This window comes from Momordica charantia (assembly GCF_013281855.1).
Source record: "Momordica charantia cultivar OHB3-1 chromosome 9 unlocalized genomic scaffold, Mcharantia_2.0 BLBB01000009.1, whole genome shotgun sequence".
In the NCBI taxonomy this organism is placed as follows: domain Eukaryota; kingdom Viridiplantae; phylum Streptophyta; class Magnoliopsida; order Cucurbitales; family Cucurbitaceae; genus Momordica; species Momordica charantia.
Genome location: NW_028275167.1, coordinates 16,669,382 through 16,680,865, shown reverse-complemented (window position 1 = coordinate 16,680,865; position 11,484 = coordinate 16,669,382). Strand labels below are relative to the sequence as shown.

The 11,484-nt window shown below is 34.5% G+C and overlaps 1 pseudogene; it reads right to left on the bottom strand.

Moving 5' to 3' along the window:
• Positions 1 to 8,533: 8,533 nt before the first annotated feature.
• On the bottom strand, positions 8,534 to 11,456 carry LOC148209094 (uncharacterized; annotated as a pseudogene).
• Positions 11,457 to 11,484: the final 28 nt, after the last annotated feature.

Sequence of the window (11,484 nt, the reverse complement as noted above, 5' to 3'; positions counted from 1 at the left end):
ATGTAACATAAGTCTGAAGCCCTTGAAAAGTTCAAGGAGTACAAGACTGAAGTTGAAAATCAATTTGGTAAAACCATTAAAACACTTCGATCAGATCAGGGTGGAGAGTATATGGACTTGAGATTCCAAGACTATATGATAGAACATGGAATCACGTCCCAACTCTCAACCCCTGGTACACCTCAACAAAACGGTGTATCATAAAGGAGAAACAGAACCTTGTTGGACATGGTTCGATCAATGATGAGCTATGCTCAGTTGCCTAACTCGTTTTGGGGTTATGCAGTGGAGACTGCAGTTTATATTTTGAACGTAGTTCCATCAAAGAGTGTTTCTAAAACACCCTTTGAGCTGTGGAAGGATCGTAAACCTAGTTTACGTCACTTTCGCATTTGGGGATGCCCGACAAACGTGCTCATGACTAACTCGAAGAAACTGGAACCTCGTTCAAAAGTATGCCTATTCACAGGTTACCCTAAAGAGACGAGAGGTGGTCTCTTATTCCATCATAAAGAAAACAGAGTGTTTGTATCAACAAATGCTACTTTCTTAGAAGAAGGCCATGTTTGAGATAATAAACCACGAAGTAAAGTAGTAATTAACGAGATTTCCGAAGAGGCTACAAACACGTCAACAAAAGTTGTTGATCAAACTGGCTCTACAACAAGAGTTGTTGATGAAGCCAGCACATCGCGTCAGTCACATCCACCTCAAGTGTTGAGGGTGCCTCGATGTAGTGGGAGGATTGTGTCACAACCTGACCGCTATGTGGGTTTAACTGAAATTCAAGTTGTCATACCTGATAACGGCGTCGAGGATCCATTGACCTATAAGAAGGCAATGGAAGATACTGACAAGGACAAATGGGTCAAAACAATGGACCTGGAAATGGAGTCGATGTACTTCAATTCCGTTTGGGAACTTGTAGATCAATATGACGGGGTAAACCCCATAGGGTGCAAATGGATCTACAAGCGAAAATGAGACGCCGAAGGAAAGGTACAGACCTATAAGGCGAGACTTGTGGCAAAAGGCTACACACAAAGGGAAGGAGTGGACTATGAAGAAACCTTGTCTCCTATAGCTATGCTTAAGTCTATTAGAATACTTTTGTCTATTGCCACATATTATGACTATGAGATATGGCAAATGGACGTCAAGACTGCTTTTCTGAATGGCAATCTTGAAGAAAGTATTTATATGTCTCAACCCGAAGGGTTCATAGAACAAGGTCAGGATGAAAAAGTTTGCAAGCTTAAACGGTCTATATATGGACTCAAACAAGCATCTCGATCTTGGAACATAAGGTTCGATACTGCGATCAAATCTTATGGTTTTGACCAAAACGTTGATGAGCTTTGTGTATACAAGAAGATCGTCAACAACACCGTAGCCTTCTTAGTGTTGTATGTGGATGATATCCTACTCATTGGGAATGATGTAGGATACCTCACTGACATAAAGAAGTGGCTAGCGACTGAGTTCCAAATGAAAGATTTGGGAGAAGCTCAGTATGTTCTTGCCATCCAAATTCTAAGGGATAGCAAGAACAGAACGTCAGCCCTGTCTCAAGCAACTTATATCGACAAAATGCTTGTTCGATATTCGATGCAGAATTCCAAGAAAGGTTTGTTACCCTTCAGACATGGAATTCATCTGTCTAAGGAACAATGTCCTAAGACACCTCAAGAAGTTGAGGATATAAGACGGATACCCTATGCTTCAACAGTGGGCAGCCTGATGTACGCTATGCTGTGCACGAGGCCTGACATTTGCTTTGCGGTAGGGATGGTCAGTAGGTACCAATCCAACCCAGGATATGATCACTGGACTGCTGTTAAGGGAATCCTCAAGTATCTTAGGAGAACGAGGGACTACAAGCTCGTGTATAGCGCTAAGGATTTGATCCTTACAGGATACACTGACTCTGACTTCTAAACATACAAGGATTCAAGGAAATCCACGTCGGGGTCAGTATTCACTCTTAACGGAGGAGCGGTAGTTTGGCGAAGCATCAAACAATGATGCATCGCAGACTCCACGATGGAGGCTGAGTATGTTGTAGCTTGTGAAGTAGCAAAAGAGGCGGTTTGACTTAGAAAGTTCTTGACAGATTTGGACGTCGTTCCAAACATGAACTTACCCATCACACTTTATTGTGATAACAGTGGTGCTGTGGCAAATTCTAAGGAACCTCGAAGCCATAAGAGAGGCAAACACATCGAAAGGAAGTACCACCTTATACGGGAATACTGCAGCGAGGAGATGTGATTGTCACGAAGATCGCTACAGAGCACAATATTGCTGATCCTTTTACAAAGGCAGTCACGGCTAAAGTGTTTGAGCGCCATTTAAAAAGTCTAGGTTTACGAGCTTTGTACAGTTAGTCTAGGGCAAGTGGGAGAAATGTAATTGGGTATAGTGTATGCCCTAGTTTATTGTATTTTCTCTTTGCTTTATGGTAATGTACACCCCATTCGAGTTTAGTTCAAGTGGGAGTTTGTTGGGTGTGTTGCCCTAAACTCGTAGTTTGTATTTTGTAAAAACAAATGTCTATTTAATAAAGTTTTATTCAATAAATTTGTTGTTAAATCATAGCTTTGCATTATCCAAATCCAATAAACTAAACATCCAACAAAATGGTGTATATATTTGTGATGTAATCGGGACAGTATATATACTGGGTATATAGTTGATATACGGGGTATATATTTGATATACCTGTCATATATGAATGGATAATGTCCCGTGAATAACCTAAAGGGACTATAGTATATGGATAAGGTTGGGTACCTTATCTTAGTAACACTATGGATACGGCCCACTCTGTAAAGGTTACAGACGACTCGATCCAGGTCGTTCGTGTGGAGACATTCGAGTGGGGGTATCCTATACAATGAGTTTGTATAAGACCGAACCGCGAAATAGGCAATCTTTAGATGTAACACCATTAACTAATAGATTGCTATTTCTTAGGATGACCAGGCAACTCATTCTCAATCCTGAGTGAGTTATGGACTCCTGCCCGTGAGGGCTCGTCCTTTGATATGTATGGGTGAGAGTGGCCCGAGTCGCCGACTCAACATTCCTACCATTTTGGGGACGAGACCGAGTGGGGAGTTGGGAACATAACTTCACAAGATGGAATTCACTCCTCCCCGACTTTATGGGAGTAGATGAGTGTTCCCTTAAATGCTGACTCCGGGACTTGAACAAGGGACCCCACCCTCTCATTGGCTGAGAGGGATTTCCGGTTATTGGTTAGACCATAACCGGGTTGTTCATTAGAGGAGTAGTGGTGTTTAAGGAGTAAGATGTAACTCTGGGGTAAAACGGTAATTTGACCCAACTTGAGTTACGAACACTCGTGAAGGATTGACTCGTCATTAATGGTCATATATCCATGGACACGAAACATTCTGCAATGAGAAGAGTGCAATTACGGGTCTTTAGTGGAATGACCCGTAGTTAACGAATCTAGATTAACTCGATCATGAGTTTGACCGATTAATCTTGCATCGTTGGAGCTTCGGATCTGTAGGACCATTAGGTCCCCTTGCTAGCTCATAACGGGTAAAACGAGGATAAGGTTTTTGGAAGAATTTGAATTGTTCAAATTACTTAAGGGATTATATGTATATTGATACATTATAATATATAGTTAATTGTAAATTAAAACTATATATTATGAGAGATATTATTTGAATGAGATTCAAATAAAATTAATATGAATAAGATTCATATTAAAACTATAGGTTAAAAATAATGTGCATAAGATGTACATTAAAACTATAGCTTATACAAGAGTAATGTTTTAGAATATGATTCTAATTTTATAATAAACAATTAAGTATTAATTATTTATGTATATATTTATTAATTATTAATTGGATTAATAATTAATTATATTAATTAATTTGATTAATTAATTTTATATATATATTAATTATTATATATATTTTTTAATTATTATTATATATTATAAATATATATATATATTGATATTAATATTAATATTATGATTAATATTATTATTAATATTAACTCCCCTGCAAAATTGCAGGGGAGTGAGAAGTGTTGTGACGTGGGGAGTTACCCCACGTCACCCTTCTTCTTCTCCAAGTGTTGGAGAATGAGGAACAAGGTGTTACAGAACAGAAAATAAAACTCCCAGATCTCTGAAAAGAAAAATTCTCTCAATCTCTCCCTCTCGTTCCAAATGATTGCTCCCACCAGCACGATCTCGAGACCCAAAGGATAGCGAGGAAGCTATAGTGGTGGTGTTCGAGGGAAACTCGTTGAAGAAACGTTCTTCAAAGGTAAAGTTTCCTCTGTATTTTTCTTCTTTGAAATTCGATTTTGTATCCCGAAAAACTGCAACGAAAATCTGCTACCGCTCCGGGATTGACATTCCTTCATCTCCCCTAAAAGATCCCCTAGAGATCCCAACAAAAGCCCCCCCAACTTCTACGTATTTTAAACCCAATAAATACAAGGAATGAAAAAACTCACAATGCAACAATATTTTAATTACGCCAAAATATATAGGATAAATAAACATAATTCCAAGGATAAAGATTCTTAATGTTCTGTAATATTTTAGATTATTTAACCTTGGTCTTGAATATTTTTAAACCGGCTGTTACAAACGTGGCAAAAAACTTGAAGGAAATAAAAAAATTTAGCTTATATATTTTAGATTTGCAAATATAGTAAAATTGTTAGAAAAAACGAAGGTCCAATAATAAAATGCCAAATTTACCCTCCTAGCACTGATATACCACTGATATAGCACTAATATATACTTGATATACCTCTGATTCACTACTGATATACATCTGATATATTACTGATATAACTATGATATCCACTAATATAACTTCTTATATGATTATATTATTTATTATTTATTGATTTACCACTAATATATGTGTAATATATAATTGATATGTCTTTGATATACCACTAATATAATACTGATATACAATTAATTTACTTTTGATATAACTATGATATCTATCAATATAACTTCTAATATGGTTTACGACTGATATACATATGATATAACTATGATTTCTACTTATATAATAGGATTATATAATTTACCATTGATTTACCATGTTGATGTGACACTTATATATGTGTGATATATACTTGATATGCTTTTAATTTACCATTGATATAACTATGATATCTACTAATAGAACTTCTTATATGATTATATGATTTACAACTAATATAACATTGATGCATCTGTCATATATACTTAATATGTATGTAATTTACCATTGATATAACCATGATATCTACCGATATAACTATGCTGTCTATGTGTTGATATAAATCTAATATATCCACTAATTTTATTCAAATGAAAACAATTGTGCAGACAAAAAGAAATAAAATCTAAAATTATTGCATGAAAGATGGATATGGACCACAAACGTCCAAAAATATAAGTTAAAAAGTCTGTTATACTTTATAAACTTAAACAGTTTATATCTCTTATATTTAGTATGTAATTAATATTAATATAGATTAGATAGTTGATATAGCAATCAACATTATTGATAATATTGGTATATCAATCAACAAATTACGTGATAAACTACAATTTAAACAACTGATATACCACTAAAAATTAAACATTTGATATATCTTATTTTTAGTATATCAGTTACAAATATATTTAGTATACCGCTGATATACATTAGATGTACATCAAATGTACATTAGAGATACATCAGATATATATCAGATAAGATATATATAGGTATATCATTACAAATATATTTAGTATATCATAAATTAGAGGTATATCTGATGTATATGAGAGGTACATCATGTAACGCCCCAAAACTTCCCACACACTTCTAGGTCACGTTAACTACCCACCTGTCTAAACTTCACACCAAACACGGGATGACAACTCCCTATGAAATAATTATATCAAATAAAGCTTCAACTCTCATCAATTTATCAATGAATCAACTCTATAGAATATCAATCAAACATCATCCGTGGACAACCTCATGAGGCAACTTTATTATTCCAACTAGGCAAACTCAATGAATGGAAATAAACTAAAATAAACACCTATTCCGAAATAAAGTAGACAACAAGTGGGAACCTCCCAATTATTCAAATAAGAACGAATAGTTTATTGACCAAACCATAAGGTCTTAACCATCTAAACCTAAGCTAAGCAAAAATGACTATGCAGCCTATGGTCCTCGCTCGTCATGTCTCCTCCGTCTCATCACCATGGTCGCCAACGAATCTTTCCACTACAACAAATTTGCTATTTCATGACGGGCATTGCCCAACATTAATTATTAACCATGTCGGTCACTAACCGACATCTATTCGAGTGTCCTTGTTTCCCTTTCATGACGGAGAGTTTTAAGGTCGGGCATTGCCCGTCATGTATATTTTCTTTCCATCCGGACATGGCCGTCATGAAACAACCCTTTTAAGGTCGGGCATTGCCCGTCATGTATAGCGTTTTCCATGACGGACGTGCCGTCATGAAAGAATAACCATGACGGGTGACGACCGACATCTTTATGACTCTCCTTGTTTTCTGACCGTCGTTGTATGTTCGACATTGTTTGTACGCCATTGTTTGTACGTCATTGTTTGTACGCCATTGTTTTTACGTCATCTTTTGTGTGACATTGTTTGTACGTCACTGTAGCTACATCGATATGTGCGTCATGGAATGACTATATTTCGTGACAGATATTGACCGTCATTATTTCGTGAATAAATAAATTAAAAATATAGTTCGTTGCCCAGACGTGGCTAACCAACTATATATATTTCCTTCACACATATGAATAATATCTGAATATACAACTAAAACTTTTAACACATTCATCCATTATAAAACAATATCTATTCTAAAACTTAACTAAAAAACTAACCTTAGACTCAAAACACAAATAATCAAAAGTAGAAATTTCAACATAACCTCTCCACTTTTAGAATAACTCAGAACTAGCCAACAATATATCCCTCCCTTCCAACCTATTGCTATAAAAGCTTAACAAAAACACAAACAATCAATAGTAAGTAAGAATTTCATCATGACCTGCCCACTTTAGAATATAACTCAAAACTAACCAACCGATATATATTTTTCCAACCTATTCTCACAAAATAAATATCAATATTATCAAAACTCAAAAACTAATATGCAAGTAAAACTAATTTCAACATCGATCTTCTAAAACACAACTCAAGAACTAACCTTAGACTCAAACACAAATAATCAAAAAGTACAAATTTCAACATAACCTCTCCACTTTTAGAATAACTCAAAACTAGCCAACAATATATCTCTCAATTCCAACCTATTCTATAAAAGCTTAACAAAAACACAAACAATCAAGAGTAAGTACAAATTTCATCATGACCTCCCCACTTTAGAATATAACTCAAAACTAACCAACCAGTATATCTCCTTCCAACCTATTCACACAAAATAAATCTCAATATTATTGAAACTCAAAAACGAATATGCAAGTAAAACTAATTTCAACATCATGATCTTCTAAAGCACAACTCAAGAACTAACCTTAGACTCAAAACACAAATAATCAAAAAGTACAAATTTCAACATAACCTCTCCACTTTTAGAATAACTCAAAACTAGCCAACAATATATCTCTCAATTCCAAACTATTCTATAAAAGCTTAACAAAAACAGAAACAATCAAGAGTAAGTACAAATTTCATCATGACCTGCCCACTTTAGAATATAACTCAAAACTAACCAACCAATATATATTCTTCCAACCTATTCTCACAAAATAATTCTCAATATTATTGAAACTCAAAAACTAATATGCAAGTAAAAATAATTTCAACATCATGATCTTCTAAAACACAACTCGAGAACTAACCTTAGACTCAAAACACAAATAATCAAAAAGTACAAATTTCAACATAACCTCTCCACTTCTAGAATAACTCAAAACTAGCCAACAATATATCTCTCAATCCCAACCTATTCTATAAAAGCTTAACAAAAACACAAACAATCAAGAGTAAGAACAAATTTCATCATGACTTCCCCAGTTTATAATATAACTCAAAACTGACCAACCAATATATCTCCTTCCAACTTAACTCAAAAACTAACCTTAAACTCAAAACACAAATAATCAAAAGTACAAATTTCAACATAACCTCTCCACTTTTAGAATAACTCAAAACTAGCATGGTTATAAACAAAACAAACACTTCTATATAAACACCCTTCCACACAAGAACAAATGGGACCGCCCGTCCCTCCAACAAAACTACATTCAGCATAAGAATCAAGACTTCAGCATCATCCAGTCAAATACTTCTATAATAATCCAAAACTAATATGTTATGCAGTAAATATCAAACTTCAAACTTCAAACTTCAAACTTCTACATATTATAAACAAGACAAAGTATTTCTAATCTACCAATTACTACACAGAATGTAGTCTGAACCAAATACTTACATCAAATAAACACAACTAATGAATTCATAGGTACTACACATATCGTCCAACAAAAGATGTCCATTCTATTCAAACTTCGTCGATTTCTTTTTGTTGATAGGCACTTTTTGTATTAAACTACAAAAAAGGAAAAAGAAAGATAATACTAATATAATGACAAATCATATATAAACACATAAAGGTATATGATAATACGTACAAGTTCAGTAATATGAGTATGAGGGTTCCGCACTATTTCTCGTATATACTTTTGCAAATAGTACCGACACTCGATAAAACCTGGTTGTCGAGGACACTACATATAGAAAATTTGAAAAATAACAAAATTATGAGTTATACAAAGGATTTACTGCGACATTGTTATGAGTTATGCAAATTTACCTTCACAGGTTTCCAAATTGTAGTACTACGAGATTGTTGAGTAGAATGTTTGGCTTGCCACATTTTCAATGATCTAAATAATTTGAAACATTAGAATAACATAATTGTAAAAATTTCAACTATAAGAGTTCATGGTACTTACGTGTTTATGATTCCCTTATAATTTTCTTCAATCTTACTTCTTAGAGAGTCCAATACATAAACACAATTCTCTCGGAGATGTATATCAAACAACTTCCAGTGAAAAGTATTAATAACAATATGATAATATTATCATTCATGCATGGATAAAGGAAACTATAAATAAGTAAAATGAAGTTAAATTGCTAGCTTACCCGCTATTATGTGGGATGAGTACTACTTGTTCTAAGTTACTCATGTCTAACCTGTTGGCTATATGTATGGAACAAGTTTCTTGAGACATTATTTGTGGTACAATGTTGTCTCGGTCAACCACCAAGAACTTCTTACATGTCTCCTCCTCACATTCATTGAAAATATACCTAAAAATATAATTGTAAAACATTAAACTTCTTAGTTAATGAATCTTAGATATAAAATAGATTTAATATACTTACGAGATGTATGTGAGCACACACATATAGCCTATTTCAACCATCTCGCAGTATTGCATGATGTCGTCACGTGTTAAAGTAATGATCTTCTCTCTTCCAAATATGTGATCACCAATATTGAATTCAATTACATCATCGTGCTTCATCGTACGCATGGCATATTTATTTAGGAGTTTAATAGTCATATGGACATCAATATGTTTAGATGATTGTGTTATCGGCTTCGACGTTCGCGGAGAAGGAACCTTTGACAAACAAAATTACAAACATTTAACAAATGAAAAATTAAAACCTCACTCAAGTTAGAACAAGACATACCTTTTTCTCCTCATTTAAAATTACGAGTCGACGAGGCCATGCCACGAAGCTACCAATGGTTTGATTTAATGTCTCTATCTCACCCTTCACAGGAATTGGTAGTGTAGCATCTTCACCAATGACAATGTCTATCATGACTCTCACATTGTCCACACCTAATGGCACTCCATGAATTGTTGGACATTGAGCATCGTCATCAAATACTGTGCCTACTGCAACAATGTTCTCCACTGATCCAATAGCTAGGTGGCACGATTTTCCCTTAGAAAATTTAATAGAAAAATGCTAAGTGTCATGTACAAAAAAACTAAGTGTCATGTCAAAAACAAGTAAGTGCCAAAACTAAAACAGATTAGTTACCACTATTGGTTCTTCATCCGGGATAAAAACTTTAGTCGGTGCATTGACAACTTCCTTCCCTTTCTCCTTTTTCTTTGAGACGTTACTGACTTTTGTTGAGGATTTATTTGGTTGTGAGCTTTGAGTCTTGAATTTGACTTGGTCTTGAGGCTGCAATCCCAGTTTGGACTTCCTTTTGGCAACATTGAAATATAGAGATGGTGAAATGAACTCACCTAATCCCCTCACACGACCTCTATGTTCGGGGGTGCCTAATGCTTCAGTTAAAACATCTTCACCCTTGTGTATTGTAGCCAATTCATCATGTCACAAATATTTATCATCATATTAACCACAAAATATCACACTTTCTAAATCTCATTGAAATAGAAAAAGAAAAACATAGAAACTTACAATTCAGGCAGCACATTCTTTTGTGGCAACATCAAAGTATTCGTTATTTTTTCCTCTTCCTGCTTCTTTCCATAAAGTTGCACGATTAGAAGGATCATCTGATAATTCCTATATGGGCATATATATTATTAACTGGCACACACATTAATTATCGTAAGACACTTAATCTAAATAGTAACTTACTCATTCTTTTGCAAGATTTGCATATCCCTTGCGAGATATGTGATGATTATACATGCATTTCGCCCTCCTTTCTCTCTGAGCAGTACTAAGTGTCTAGAAAATAGAAGATATTTGATTCAAGCACTAAAATAGTTACACTATTTAAAAATATATTGATAGAATGTAGTTACCTCCCACTCTTCACTTAGTTTTGTACGAACAAATGAAGCCCAATGTTCTTTATCAATATGGGAATATTTTTTAGGAGGAGTCTCCAAGTAAGATGGGTCGTCTTTGAACGGGCGAATGCATTCTTTAGTTAACATTGACTTGAAGGTTCGAAACTTCTTCGATGCGGATTGAAGAATATTGTGTTTGGATCTAGGGTCCACCACAAATAACATCTGTGTAATGAAAATCACAAAATAATTGCAAATTAAATTATAAACTAGAAAAGTTTATTACTTTAATAAAAATTCTAAACTTCTTACCTTTACACAATCGAAAATTTTATCTTTAAGTTCTTGGGGAACTTCTTTCCAATTATTGTAAATGATTGGAATTTGTTGTCGAACACAAACTCCAATAAAGCTTTGCATTTTTGATGCATTATCGCCAACTGGTTCACCTATGTCATTATACTGAATTGTCAACAACGAACCCTTAGAGTTTCTTACGTTAGCCAATTCACGCATGGTTGTTGGGCCTCGACGAACAAGTTTTCTGACCTCAACTTCATTGTCACCACTGCTATTAGAATCACCCATTTAAAAGCTCTGCAACCAAAACACAAAA